This window comes from Ambystoma mexicanum, chromosome 1p, assembly GCF_040938575.1.
Source record: "Ambystoma mexicanum isolate Mex_15411 chromosome 1p, UKY_AmexF1_1, whole genome shotgun sequence".
NCBI classification, from domain to species: Eukaryota; Metazoa; Chordata; class Amphibia; order Caudata; family Ambystomatidae; genus Ambystoma; species Ambystoma mexicanum.
In genome coordinates this window covers 1,020,035,022-1,020,048,270 of record NC_090921.1, presented here as the reverse complement: position 1 = coordinate 1,020,048,270, position 13,249 = coordinate 1,020,035,022, and the positions used below count along the sequence as shown (strand labels likewise).

General features: G+C 47.3%; 1 protein-coding gene across 3 annotated transcripts in view; it reads right to left on the bottom strand.

Moving 5' to 3' along the window:
- Positions 1-13,249, bottom strand: part of EDC4 (enhancer of mRNA decapping 4) — a 2,544,921-nt gene that overhangs the window by 2,482,149 nt on the left and 49,523 nt on the right. Inside the window, exon 1 of one of the 3 annotated variants that reach the window (XM_069603847.1) lies at positions 12,343-12,362. The exons of the other annotated variants lie outside the window; for them this stretch is intronic. The gene's annotated coding sequence lies outside the window, so the exon portion shown is untranslated. Of the gene's footprint in view, positions 1-12,342; positions 12,363-13,249 lie in introns of those variants that run through there. 3 annotated transcript variants of the gene reach the window in all.

Below are 13,249 nucleotides of genomic sequence, written 5' to 3'. Positions count from 1 at the left end.
ACAATTACCAAAGGGTCTAAAGAGTTTGAAGCACGAAATATGCAGACCACCTAGATGGGGAGGAAAACAGGCAGTGCAAGTAATCGTCTTCAAAGGCCACCTAACTAGAAGGAAGTCCGAGCCCTACGAAGAGTGGAGACTTGTGCTCAAAAGTACCTGCACACACTGGTGCCAAGGGGAGTCTGTTCAAGAAAATCAGGCAGTTCAGAGCGGTGAACAAATGAGGACGAACAGATCTCCACTACTCAAGCGTGGCCTCCACTTGTGGGCAGAAGCAGAGCGCGAGGGCGAAAAAGGCGTGCTGTTTAACACAGCGAGGAAAAGCTACAGGCTACTGCAGGAGGGCGACCGGTTCCTAGTGTTGCTACTCACCGGTCCCCGATGAAGGCAGACCCAGGCTTCTCCGCATCAGTTTCAGTGCTGGCAGGTTCAGATACGAGCAGGGGACGTCTCGGCGTCGTGTAGATTCTGCGGCAGCAGAAGTTAGAGTTGAGGATGTCCCAAATGCAGTGAACCCGCACAGATCATTACCACAGCAGGGCAACGTAGCGGCCGTGTGTATTTCAGCCTAATGCACACGTCTCACTTCAGACCTGGGAATGCCAAGTGTACGAATCGTGTGAGTGCCAAGGACTCGGAATACAACAGCAACCTGACAGCGGTGACAGAGCTAGGCTCTTGGGTAGGCTGGTCAGTCCACTGGATGGCCCAGGGACGCTTCCGAAGGCTTACGTGCAGGAGATGATGAAGATGCCGAGAATAGTTGTTCCCACTATTCCAAAGGGTCGAAGTACCAGTACAGGCCTTCTCGTTCGATCAGAAGCAGAATAGTCTCACAGGGCGACAGCATTGCAGAGGAGCAGTCCTTCAGCGGGACACCAGAGATTCCTCGGTTCAGCCTCTTGGTTGCAGGATACTTGGCTCCTGTATCCGTTGTTCGTGAGAACTCAGGAGATCGACCTGGTAGTGGTGTTTCCAGCCTCCTCTTAGCCAAAGTTCCCTTCGCACCAAAACGGAGAGGACCCAATAGGAGATCTGCTCACAAAACACTCACACCATACGTGGACCTATCACGGACCACGTGGTCCCAGGAATTCAAGACACACTAGACTCTCTGGCACCCAGGATGTGTATTGGGACCAGACATCCCAGCCCACATCCTGGAGGCACACACAAGACATGCAGAAGTCCACGAAAGCATCTGGGTTTGGCGGGAAAGTACATGCCCAAATAAGGATGGCCCCGGGTCGGCTCGACCTGGGGAAGGTGAAGGGGCAAGACGGTCAGCGGACAGGACAAAGAACCTCGTGGCTTGGCCATTTTGGAAGCCAGGCCACCCATTTTGGCCAAATGCGAGAAGTGCGGTTAACAGGGCAAAAGGGAGTTCAAAACACAAAGAAGCGATCGCTGCCACCAGTCCCATCCGTGACATACTTGCACAGTTCGTTATAAATCCATCGAGAGTTTCTAGGGCCTGTAGAATGACTAGAGACCCAAGAGCGAAGTACTGTAAGTTACGATGCACTCTTGTGCCATGTTGCGCGAAAGCTGCAACATGAGAAAAGAACAAAGTTTCCCGGTACTGACTGTTTAAGGGCATGTCAGTTTCCCCATAAGAATGGAGCGAAGGCCCAGAGGAGTGCGGCGGAAGGCTGCGCTTCTCTGGCAAAGTCTAGATCAGGGCGTAAAAAAGCAAAAAGTTTGGGGGTTGCCACATGGAAGGAAAATTATCTACAATATGAAATCTTTCCTAACACTCCCAGGGTTTTAGTTCACAGTTTCTGTTGGCTCCCCACCTGGGTGAGTTAATTCTCTCTTAAATATGCCTTACAGTCCTTGGAAACTGCTTTCGTTAAGGCCATCTCGTCAAGACTGGGACAGGTTTCTTCAAGCATATAATTATTCCCACGGTGGCCTCCCACTATCCCAGATTCTCCTGGTACCCCTCATTAGGCTGGGAAAGGGTGCAGGGCTCGGCTGTCTCTCAGGTACTGGTCCCGGATTTCTGTTCTCGGTTCCTCGCTGGGTGCCTGCCTTCTGCAGATGCTGGTGGTCGGAAGTTGAAGTAGAACACAAGAAAGGTAACCTCAAGTATATATTTGATAATACTACTCGTTTTGTACGATTTTCTATTTGTAAAATAGTGTATTGGCGTTCAAGCAATCATCCTGTGGTCTGAGATAGAAGTACAAAGGCAGAGTTAAAGGAAAAAATGAAGTAGTCTGTAACAAATGCAACCTTGAAATAGCCTCATTTAATTGGCTATGCCACATTTTAGGCTAACAACAATTTGTGCTCCACAGTCGAATATAAAGCTGTTCAAGTTTAGGCAAGTGCATAACATAATTTAACACCATTGTAAACAAAACACATACAAAGTACACATAATGGTAAAAAAGTTCAAGCAAAAATATTTGCGAAAAGGGGGATAGGGGGGGGAGAGAGTGTGTCCCCTCAAATGGGCCCCAAAATGTGGGTCTTGCTGCAGTCAAATAGTGACCAATCCTAGCTCTACGTTGGGAATGAGATTCCCTAGATTTAGTGTGGACAAGCTGCTGGTCAGCAAGGTCTGTGGATGTTTCGGCTCCAAATTCTGGCACCTTCTTCCGGACCTCGGATTGTGTCTCCCTTGTGCTAGGGTCCTAAGATTAGGAGGTGTGCCCGTGAATGCAGGTGGTCAATGGTGGCAGTAAATGTGTGTAGTAGTAGTGGTGTGCACTCCGTGGTAGTGGTGGCTGGTCGAGGCACATGAAGGGGACCAGTTTCCCAGAGCCAATCTCAGGCAACTGGTGGCTGAGCTCATGGTGGATCAGGATATTTCTCAAAAGGGAGGTTGTCAAAAGTACAATTCTGGCACTGGGGGCTGGTTGGAACAGCCAAAAATTAGGCAGTATAGTGTGTTTGTCACAAAATATCAGCAAAGGTACGGCGTGGCCCTTGTAACTGGTGTCAGAGAATCAGATCACAGTGCTGGAGCGTTAGAACATGTGCTCCGGGGGCGTGGAGACAGAGCGCAGCTTCTGGTAGAAGGAGCTGTTCTCTGAGGTCAGAAACGGACTGCGGGCACGAAAAAAAAGAACAGAAGTTCTTCAGGCTTCCGGTCTCTGCGATCTCATCACTATTCCTTGGGCTTCCTACCCACAACTGTGCAAGCATGGTTGGTCATGCCACTATCAGGTATTGCTTCCCTCTCTTCCTCCTCGTACCATTTCCTTTGAGGTTGCATACACCGGGACTCTGGCATCTCCAACAGTTTTTCAGACTTTTTAAAATTTGCAAGTTCCGCGGCCTGCCTCGACTCCTTTACACAACGTGATGCTACCCTGTGCATAGCACTCTCCTTCTCCCTTTCTGCTCCAACTCTTCGCAGTTAAATACAAGTCTCTGATTAAAGAGGTAACATCCTTTCTTTTCCCACCTTTTTACAATGTCTTCAGCCAAACAAAAGTTTCCACACTATTCTTAATCGAAGATAGTCCCATATATGCGGCTATTGTAGTTGACTTCGGTAGTTCCTCATAGGATCGGAAGTCCTTGTCCCCAAAGGCGAGTCTAGCCTGGTGAGGTCCCACTTGCCTCAACCCATAGGGAGGGTCTTGCAGGGTCGGCTCACAGGGGGAGTCTCCCCCTTTGAGAAGAAGGGACGAATACCTGTGATTCATCACAATGCACACAGCACGCCATTCCTTATTCGCCAAGAGTCAATTATAAATAGCCAATGACGAGAGCAAATCATGAGGCCTGACGAGTTCCTTCTCTTTGGTATTTGGACTAATTACTCCAGTCCATCATGCTTGTTATCTCATAAAAAAGGCGATCAAGGGAAGGACTCGCAATCAATGCATTTGATGTACAGTTGTATTCATTTTCGAAAATTAAATATGCTACATAGGTCTCTTGACCAGACCGGGATTAGGATGGCGCTTGGCAGACAGACGCAACCGAAACCAAGATCCCCAGCATTCCTGGGGGTGCAAGCCATCACCCTGTGCATGCCCTGCTCTAATCTTGTGGCGCGATGACACCGGCATGTCTATGGCGAAGAATACATATCTTATGGAAAGGGGAATTGACATTATGCAACTGGCATCTTGCTCTGAGCTGCCTTGCTACGATTTGCTTCAATTAACGTATCCCTGCTGTCCTCTGCTTCGCTTCCTGTTCTGCCCTTCGTCTTGCAGCTTTGGCCTAGACAACATCTTCTTTCCATGGAACTGCAACTCTTTCTCCTCTTTATTGGATTTCCTTTGTTTTTCAAATTGAAATTTGTTCAACGATTGAGTGTGTTGGATTTATCAGGAACCTTGGGATTTGTTTGGACTTCGGACCACACTAATTCTTGTGATCACCTATTCTCTACATTGTGAAGTAGGGTTCCAGCTTCCATCATCCAGAAACAGGTACACACCATATTGGGGGAAAAAGGAGAGGGGGCAGGAGGGAGGTGGACACTAGATATTTACCAAACTTTCAGTGTTGTTTCCCTCACATAGCTGGGAGTCCCAAGTCTGCTGGCCTACTCTCGCCTTTTCATCTGACCACTTGGTGTAGTGATCTATCAAACACTCGGACCTCGAAGAGTCTGAAAGAAAGTCTCACCCACCTGAAGGATTCATCTGGGCTTCAACTGACCTTACCCACTCGAGCTACATGATCGATGTACTCTGGACTATGTATAATCTCTAAATACCAAGATTGGCCCCAATGTACACTCTGATTTTTTTTTTATATGTGAACTTCAAAAAGCACAGAGAAAAAACATTTGGCGTTTGTTAGCAGGTAGTACATAATGTCAGAGTAAAAAATTTCAATAATGGAGTGCAAATAGTAGCTCTTCCGCCATTCCAATCAATGCAGAAAACCATCACTTCCGGAGTATGTCAAGGCTCAACCCCAAGTCCACTGTTATCGAATCCATGCATGAAACCTTTGGTGGATCGAACCGCAATTTCAAAATGGGCAATTTTCATATGTATGAGGACGACGCACACGTTGTCCTTCGTCTCGAAAAAGAGATCACAATTGTACCAACCATTTCAAATTCTGGAGTGGATGACTGAAGCGACTGCAGCTCATTGCTAAAAGAACAGGGTGAGGGGGGGTCCAAGATGGCAGACTTAGCAGACATGCTTAAAGACCGCAATATATGACCCCTAGAACAATGTAACCACAGCCTGAGCAGGAGAAAGAGAGCAGAATCCAGAATAAAACAAGAAGCGCCATAAGAGAAGACACAGAGTGGCGCATGGGTGCCTGGAGAGGCTGGAAACCTTCCAGGGAGCCTGAGCGGATGGAGATGGATGCCTGAGCCCACAACGCTGAGCCTGGTTCCGGTGCACCCCAAAAAGGCAGCCCCCTCGATCTCAGGGGCAGAGGGCTTGAGGAGAAAGCCAGTCAGGAAATGAGACTGGAAAAAGGTTGAAGAGCGAAGGGCCTGAAGAAAAGATGGCGGCCACAAGAGCCTAGTCCAGAGGAGGAGAGTAGGTGGAGGTTGGAGGGAAGCGACTGGTAGCGGGTAGAACTTCGCCTAGAGGCCGTGGACAAACAGGAGCATTCTGCGACAGGCTAAGACCCAATGGTACCCTAAGAGAAGGATGGCGGGGAAGAAGGGAAACAGAGGAGGTGGCAGCGGAAATAAACAGCACAATGAGGCTTGAAAAAAAGAGCATACGGTATTGAGAAAACCCAGGGGAAAAACAAACACAAAACAGCCCAAGGTCCCCAACAGCCATGTGGGAGAAGGGAGCCAATTGAGAACCTCCCCAGCCCCCCAATATAGGACTGCATAGAAAATCTCATGGGGGGAAAAGAAAGCAAAGGACTTAAAAGATGGAACAGTGAGAGCCACCACAAACAAGGGCCACATAAAGAACAGGGGCTTGTGGGGGAAGAAGTAAAGAAGCGAAGAAGGCCTATTAGACCCAAGAAGAAACAGAAAGACAAATGTATAACTAAAAGGCAAAGAGAAACCCAAAGGGAGGGTGGGGAGAGAACAATCAGTTAAGATTTCCGGTGGCACAAGGGAAGAAAGGAAGTGAAGACGGGAAAGAAAATAAACATGCTGCTAACTACGGAGGAATTTGATGCAAATTTAAAAAATAACATTACTGAGACAGTAAGAGCAGTCGGGCCAACGTTAAAGACAACCTATCAGCGACCATATCGACAAACAGAAAAGATATTGATGAGCTTGGATCCAGCATATACGAAATGGAAGAGAGAATGACAGAAGTTAGCATCCCAGGGATATCCCACCATGCACAAATAATGGAAGAGAAAATGAGAATACTTGAAGAAAAAGTCTGCATGTTTCCTGGCTTCTGGCGGTGCGCCTACTGCTGGAGTTGCCAAGTTTCTCCGCAAGGTGGCTGGGTGACTTGAGGGCGACTCCCTTATAGATGATTCAGCAAGACTCGAAGGTGATTCATGCATGCTGTGGGAGTCCATGAAGGTTGATGAGGGCCGGGGTGATGTGGTCGTATCTGCGTAGACCCTTGATGAGGCATGCAGCTGCGTGTAGGACACTGCTCTGGGGGCGGAGTGCGCCTTTGAAGAGGGCATTACCCTATCCAGGTGGGATAGTTTCAGTGCTTGAACTGTGGATCTAAAGCTCTCCGGAGGGAGGGCTTGAATTTCCGCAGGAGGGAGAGCTCATACCAAGCTGTCCAAGTTTTCTTAGCTAAGTGTGTCTTGAAGGAGAGGTTGTTGTCTATGTGGAACATGAGGGACTTGGCGCAAGGAGGTGAGCTCGGGTGTCCAGCGTTCATGGTTGATAGACAGATCTGTATGTCTGGGTGTTCAGTGTTGTTGGTGAGGAGTAGGAATTGAGTCTTGGAGGGGTTGAGCTACAAGTATGCATTGGACATCCAATACTGGATCCGCACGAGGCAGGTTTTGAGCCTATGGAAGTCCTTGAAGGAGTCGATCTTGAGGTACAGCTGTGTGTCGTCTGCGTATTGGTGCATGTGGATGTGTGTGGCTAGGAGGGCCCCCAGCGGCTCCATGTATAGATTGGTGATCACTGGGGAGAGGATGGAACTCTGCGGAACCCCACAGTTGACGGATAGCATAGGCAATCTAGGAGTCCATCTGAACCAACTGCTGCCAGTTGGCGAGGTAGGACTTGAACCAGGGTAGGACAAGGTTGCTGATCCCCATGCATCGATGGAGGGTGTCTAAGAGAATGGTTGTCTACTGTGTTGAAAGCAGCCAAGAGGTCAAGTAGAACAATGAGGCAGGGATGGAAGGATGCTATGGGCGTTGTCGACCACCTGTATGGTTGCGGTCTCTGTGCTGCATTGGGGTCTGAATCCAGATTGGTAGGTTTGGAGGAGATGGTTGGTGTCGATGTGTTGCTGTAGATGTGCTGCAACTGCTTTCTCAATGATCTTACCTAGGAAGAAAGGATGGGTAATGGGGAGATAATTACCTAGGTTGTCAGGATCAAGAGTAGGTTTCTTTAGTAGAGTGAGGATGTGCCGTTTTCATGGTCGATGGGAAGGTGCCTTGAGTTAGGGAGCTGTTGATGATCTGTAGCTAGGGAAGGAGAGCTTCTGAGGGGAGGGTCTTGATGATGGATGCTGGGAGCATGCCTGTACACAATCTGGCTTTGAGGGTGGCCAGGGTTTCTACCAGGTCCTCTGTCGAGTGTGTCTTGAAAGTTGTCCAGGGTGTGGATATTCTGCAAGGAGGGACACTAGGTGGGTCTGTGGATGCAGAGCTGGTGTCCATGTGCTGGCGAATCTTGCCAATTTAGTCGATGAAGGTGTTGATGGCGGTGGATTCTTCAATGGAGTATGGTATGCAGGGGCAGGTAGCGGGTTGACGCAGTGCTTGACCGCTTTGAAGAAGGCTCTGCATTTGTTGTCGACTTCTGCTATGGTGTTCTGATAGTAGAATCCAGTGATTCCATAGAATACAAAGCGTCGAACGCAAAAGCATTGAATGCAAAAGCATCGAAAAAATGCATTTTTTTTTTAAAGGTAAAGGTTTTATTTTTATTATTATGGGTTTTAAGGGGTAAATAATTAAATAAACAGGGATTGGGGGACCACCCATAAATATAAGAGGAAAAAAATGCTTTTTTTCGATGCTTTTGCATTCGATGCTATCACTATAAACCAGTAGGAAGCCTTAGCTACGCTGATTAGTTGTCGGCGTGTTAGCTCCTTGAAGAGCACCAGGTCAGATGCTGTCAGATGTGGTCCTGGAGTGGCGGCAGGTTTTCTTTCGTTTACCGATTACTCTTTTGTGGCGGTTCAGTTCTTGCATGTACCAGGGTGCTGTTTCAGAGGTGCGTGTCGGTTGATAGAGGGTGGTGTTGAGTGCTTCCAGTAGAGAGTTGCATTTCGGTTGGGGGTGTTCGGTCCATGTAAAGTGGAGGTCGCAGAAGTCTTCCGTGAGGGAATACCACCAGAAAGTTCTTGAAGGACCTGAAGGTTTGGCTGCTGGGAGTGCATGACTAGGGTGATGTGCAGGATGTTGAAAGGCACGGCTAAGTGCTCAGAACAGTCAAGCGGGAGAGGAGAGCTCTGGTGGAGGGAGAGAGTGCAGTGATGATTAGGTCGAGGATGTTAGCTTTCTCGTGTGTTGGGTCTTTCGTGTGCTGTGTGAGGCCGAATGCGTCGAGAAGGCAGAGGAGAGCTTACTTTATCGGTGTTGTGGCCTTGTTGCTTGGGAGGATGAAGTCGCCTAGGAAGATGTTGACGTGCGTGAGGGACACTGTGTTAACCAGGTTGGTGAAGTTTACGATAAAGTTGGCGTTTGCTTTTGGTGGTCTGTAGATGAGATGGAAGGCAACTTTGTCTGCCAGGAAGTGGCAGGAGAGGACTTGTCGACGTGAAGCCTGGTGCAGGGCCTCAAGGTCTTGTGGATGACTACAAGGCCTCCAACTGTCTTGGTCAGCCAGTCTGTGCTGGATGCTGTAGCCGTCGAGGACAACGACGTCTAGGAGTGGGTGGAGGTGGGTGTCAGCCAGGTCTCGGTGATGAAGATGGCATCGAGATTGTGTGTAGTGGAGAGGTCGGCGACATCTGCTGCATGGGTGATAGCTGAGAGGATGTTGGCGAAACTTCCATGTTGTGGATGGTAAGGGGGTGCAGATGGGCTTGTGGCTGATGTAGACGAGGTCACTGCATTGCGGAGTCCACAACTGATGACATTGGCGTTGCCTGGTGATGCTGGGGATGGCCTGTGGGAACGAAGGGAGAAGGCACATGCCGGCACGTGCTTACCTTTGGTCTGAGCACGGGTTTGGGCCCTGGGTCCCCGTGGTCTGAACAGGTCCAAACAGGAAATGCCCTTTTCTTCATCTGCCCTTACTTCTGACACCAAGGCAAGAGAGGCCCTTGATCTAAGAGTTAAGAGCAGAAAGGAAGAGGCAGGGCTAAGGTGGGTGGGGCTTAGGCCATCTGACCTGCTCACCAACGGCAGGATGGGGAACTTGTGAACAGCTGAACATCCAAAGAAACAAGTCAGGCACAAGACTGGTGCTCGGTGTTAGGCAGATTTACATGCAATACCCTTTGGGAACACTACACACAATTAAGACTACAGGTGTAAGCACAATCTCACCTTTGGTACAAGACTGTACAAGACTGTACTACACAGTTATGTGGTAGCAGCGGCTAAGCAGCTAGACTTCTCAAGAGGGATGTGAGCAGTACAAGATGTTACACAAAGAACTTGCAATCACAGTAGTTCAAACAAACACTTACTCAAGGTTTCTTGGTAAAAGAATATACATTTATTTACACATTTAGTTAGAAAACATTCCACTATAATCACACTATAATACACTACAGTACACAACCAATATGTTTCTGAACAAGTTAGGCTCCCCTGAAATGGGAGCAAAATGGCACTTCAGTAACTTTCAAAAGGGGCAGAAAGACAAAAGGTTATAAGAATCAAAAACACAATTACTTTCAGAGGCAGGGCAAATATTTTCAGTTCACTACAAGAGGCAATTCAATTCAATAGGCCTGGGCCAAAGTCAATGGTTCAGTGTCTTGGATAGGATAGCACAGTTCTGGTAGAAAACGGTTAAGTCTTTGCCAAGGTTCTTAGAAGTAGTTTGCCAGAAAAAAAGAGTTATATGTCGGATTAGGAGCGAACAAGACTCCAAAGTTGGGAAAGTTTAACAAACTTTCACCACGGCAGAAAAGATTTCCACACCACGTTTGCACAGTACCTTTTTGATGAAGAAAAGCTGTAGCTGGGGTAGTTGTTCCTGGCAGTTCCTGCAGATCTCGCTGTTCCTCCTTGTCCCCACGACTGAAGCTCAGGAGGTCAGGAGGTTCCAGCACTGCCCAGGGAAGAAGCCACAAGCTTGGCTAAACGTCGGTTTTAAGGTGCCTTAAAAGTCCACAAACTGGTATCCTTCTCATTGGCTATCCGGTTTTCAACATCACTCTGAAGAAAATTCAACCAGTATGGAGACGGTGTCCAGGTGGCTTGCAAGATGGTGGTTCCCACCAGCTCAAGCGAAGACGTCGTCCTTGAAGGGGCTTCTCTGTCGAGGGAGTTTCAGGCAATTCGGACCTGCAGCAGGGCTTCACCGGGCAAACCAACGGTCCAGGAGTTGCAGCAGTCGTCTTCCTTCAGCTCGTCTTCGGTTCTTTCGTTCCAGTGGTCGACTCTGCTTTCCAAGTCCCAGAGACCTGCTTTTAAACAGTTTTCTCCCATTCATTCCTGCCTAGCCATCACTCACCCAGCAGGGTGGCTGTCCTTGCCGGACAGTCAGCCCGCCAATCACGCCAGAGTGCATTCAGGTCTCCTAGGAGACTAAGCACATGGAGCTTCGGCACCTCCCTCACATCCGGTCCACCCCAGACACTCAGGCGCCAGAGGAGTGCTTCAGCACTGAAGCTCGCCAAAGGTCATCGAACAAAGGGACCAAACCTGGTTTGGCACGCAGAGACAAACACTAGAAGGACCTTTCCTAATAGAAACGGCAAAAAAAGATGACCAGAGTCTATCTTTACAGAGGGGTCTTGGGCGCCATATTGAAACACATGGCTGACCCGATTTTTAGCTACCGGTGTTCACGGTCGGGAAAAATCATGGTAGTTCATTCTAAAACCACTGCCACCAGCCGTTTCAAGAGGAAAGGGTAACATTTGACTGTTACATGAGTGTTTAGACACAGGGGATGCTAGGCAACCCCTCCAGCACTCAATAGGAAGATAGTGTGTGCTGTGTCAATGAATTTAAAAAAAGACTAGCAAAGTCAATTTAACTTTACATGCTCTGGGAGACAGTAGTCAGTCCCAGAGAAGGTATTTAAACCTTAGGAAGTCTGAAAGACATCCCTGTGCCACTGCACTCAAGGTGCTGTGTGACACACAAGAACAAGATGCGCCTATGGAGTTGTCTAAAACTCCATATCCAAAGAACACAAAAGTAAAACACATTAAAATACATGAGAGTGGGGAAAAAATGCCCTCACTCTTTCCAGGTAAAAATAAAAATCCTAGAAATCCAGCAAAGTTGCAGGGGGTCTCAAAAGGTAAGGGAAATTAGGGAGAATTATCAGAAATGCGCTAACAGTCGGCGAAAGGGAAAAAAGAAGACCTAGAAGGAAAGCCAAACTTGAAGCCAGCGAGGGAAAAGTGGAAAGAGTCTGACATGAGAATGCACATAAAATGGACACAATAATAATGATGGGGACTGTTCAGACTGATCATAATGTAATACTGACTCGGGAAGGGGAAGGAAGGGATATGGGGAAACGTTGAAGGTCATGGGGAAAATTGGAAAAAGATGATGAAAAATGTGAGCAAAGACAAATGTTGTTCGTGAAGGAGGGGACATGTTAGGGACCTGGATGACCTAACAAGGGTATGCACATTATTTGGGGGGGGGGGGGGTTGGAGGAACAGGTCTGAAACAAAAGGGATCAGAACACAAGAGGGAGTTTACAAAAAAGGGAAGACGAAACAGTGAAACCCGAGCACAAGCGAGCAGATTAAGTAAAAAATTTCAAAAGAAGAGTGAGGCATGTTTACATAAGAATCATGGAATATAAGAGGGCTTAAAACCCCAGGTAAGAAAGGCATACTGAGAGCCTTGCATAAACAGAGTGTGCAGATAGCAGGTCTCCAAAACACACACCTCAAAAATCACGATACAAGGAGATTAGAAAAGCAAGGAATACCCAGTCCAGCTTCATGCAACATTAGAAGCAAAACAATCAGGGGTATCGACCCCAATACTTAAATGACTAAAAGGTAACTGGTAGCAAAATTAAGGATGAGAAGGAAGGAGACATTGCAGGACACACAATTACGTCAATATATGCGCCCCTTGAGGACCAAGAAGGATTCATAAGGAAATTCTTACCAGAACTAGACAGATTTAGGGAAGCAGAATGGGTAGTAACGGGGAGACTTCAACCTTGTTCAATTTTTTTGGCATGCTTACTACAAGAGGAGAGCGGGTGTTATGGCCACAGTGCTACGTCCAAGCAGGTGAAGAGCAAGACGGAGGAATTAGGGCTCACAGACATGTGCAGATATGCACACCTACAAGATACAAATAGTACATAGATCATACTCAAGAATCGACCATATTTTTGCATCACAGAAAATTAATAAAATAAAGGTGGCAGACAGTGGAACAATTACATCATCAGATCACGCACCTACCTTCTTAGAATGGGAGGAGGGATAATAGCACAAAGAAAGAGGCTAGAGGCATACCTAATCTGAAATACAGGATCTAAAAACCTAATAGAGATGGCGATACAAAACTACATAGACATGGAAAAAGTCACTATAAACACGGGGGGAAAGTGGGACAAATTCAAGAACTATTTGAAACAACTTATGATAAATATATCTAAACAGTTAAGAGAAGCACATTGAGTAGTGGAGCTAGAAATACAGAAAGAAGTCCAATAGCTAGAAAAGGAACATAAAACCAAAAAGGACATACCAGGGTGGACAGGAGGCTAGCACAAGCAAGGAGACAACTAGCTGTGAGTGGTCAGTAATGTGAGGCGGACAACTGCTTGCAGTATTCAAGATTAGACATTTTATTAAAGAAAAAGTTTGCTAAAAAAAAGTTTGCTAATAAAGCCTTGCTTGCCCTACTCTACGAGGGAATTCTCTACCTATTTTAAATACTAAGGAACAACTGCTAACATAGGTATACTGGCCCTCTCACTACACAAAACATTCAAAGAATATTATAAAAACATCATAAAATGGCAAACAAGATTTGAACATTATCTGGATGACCTTCACCG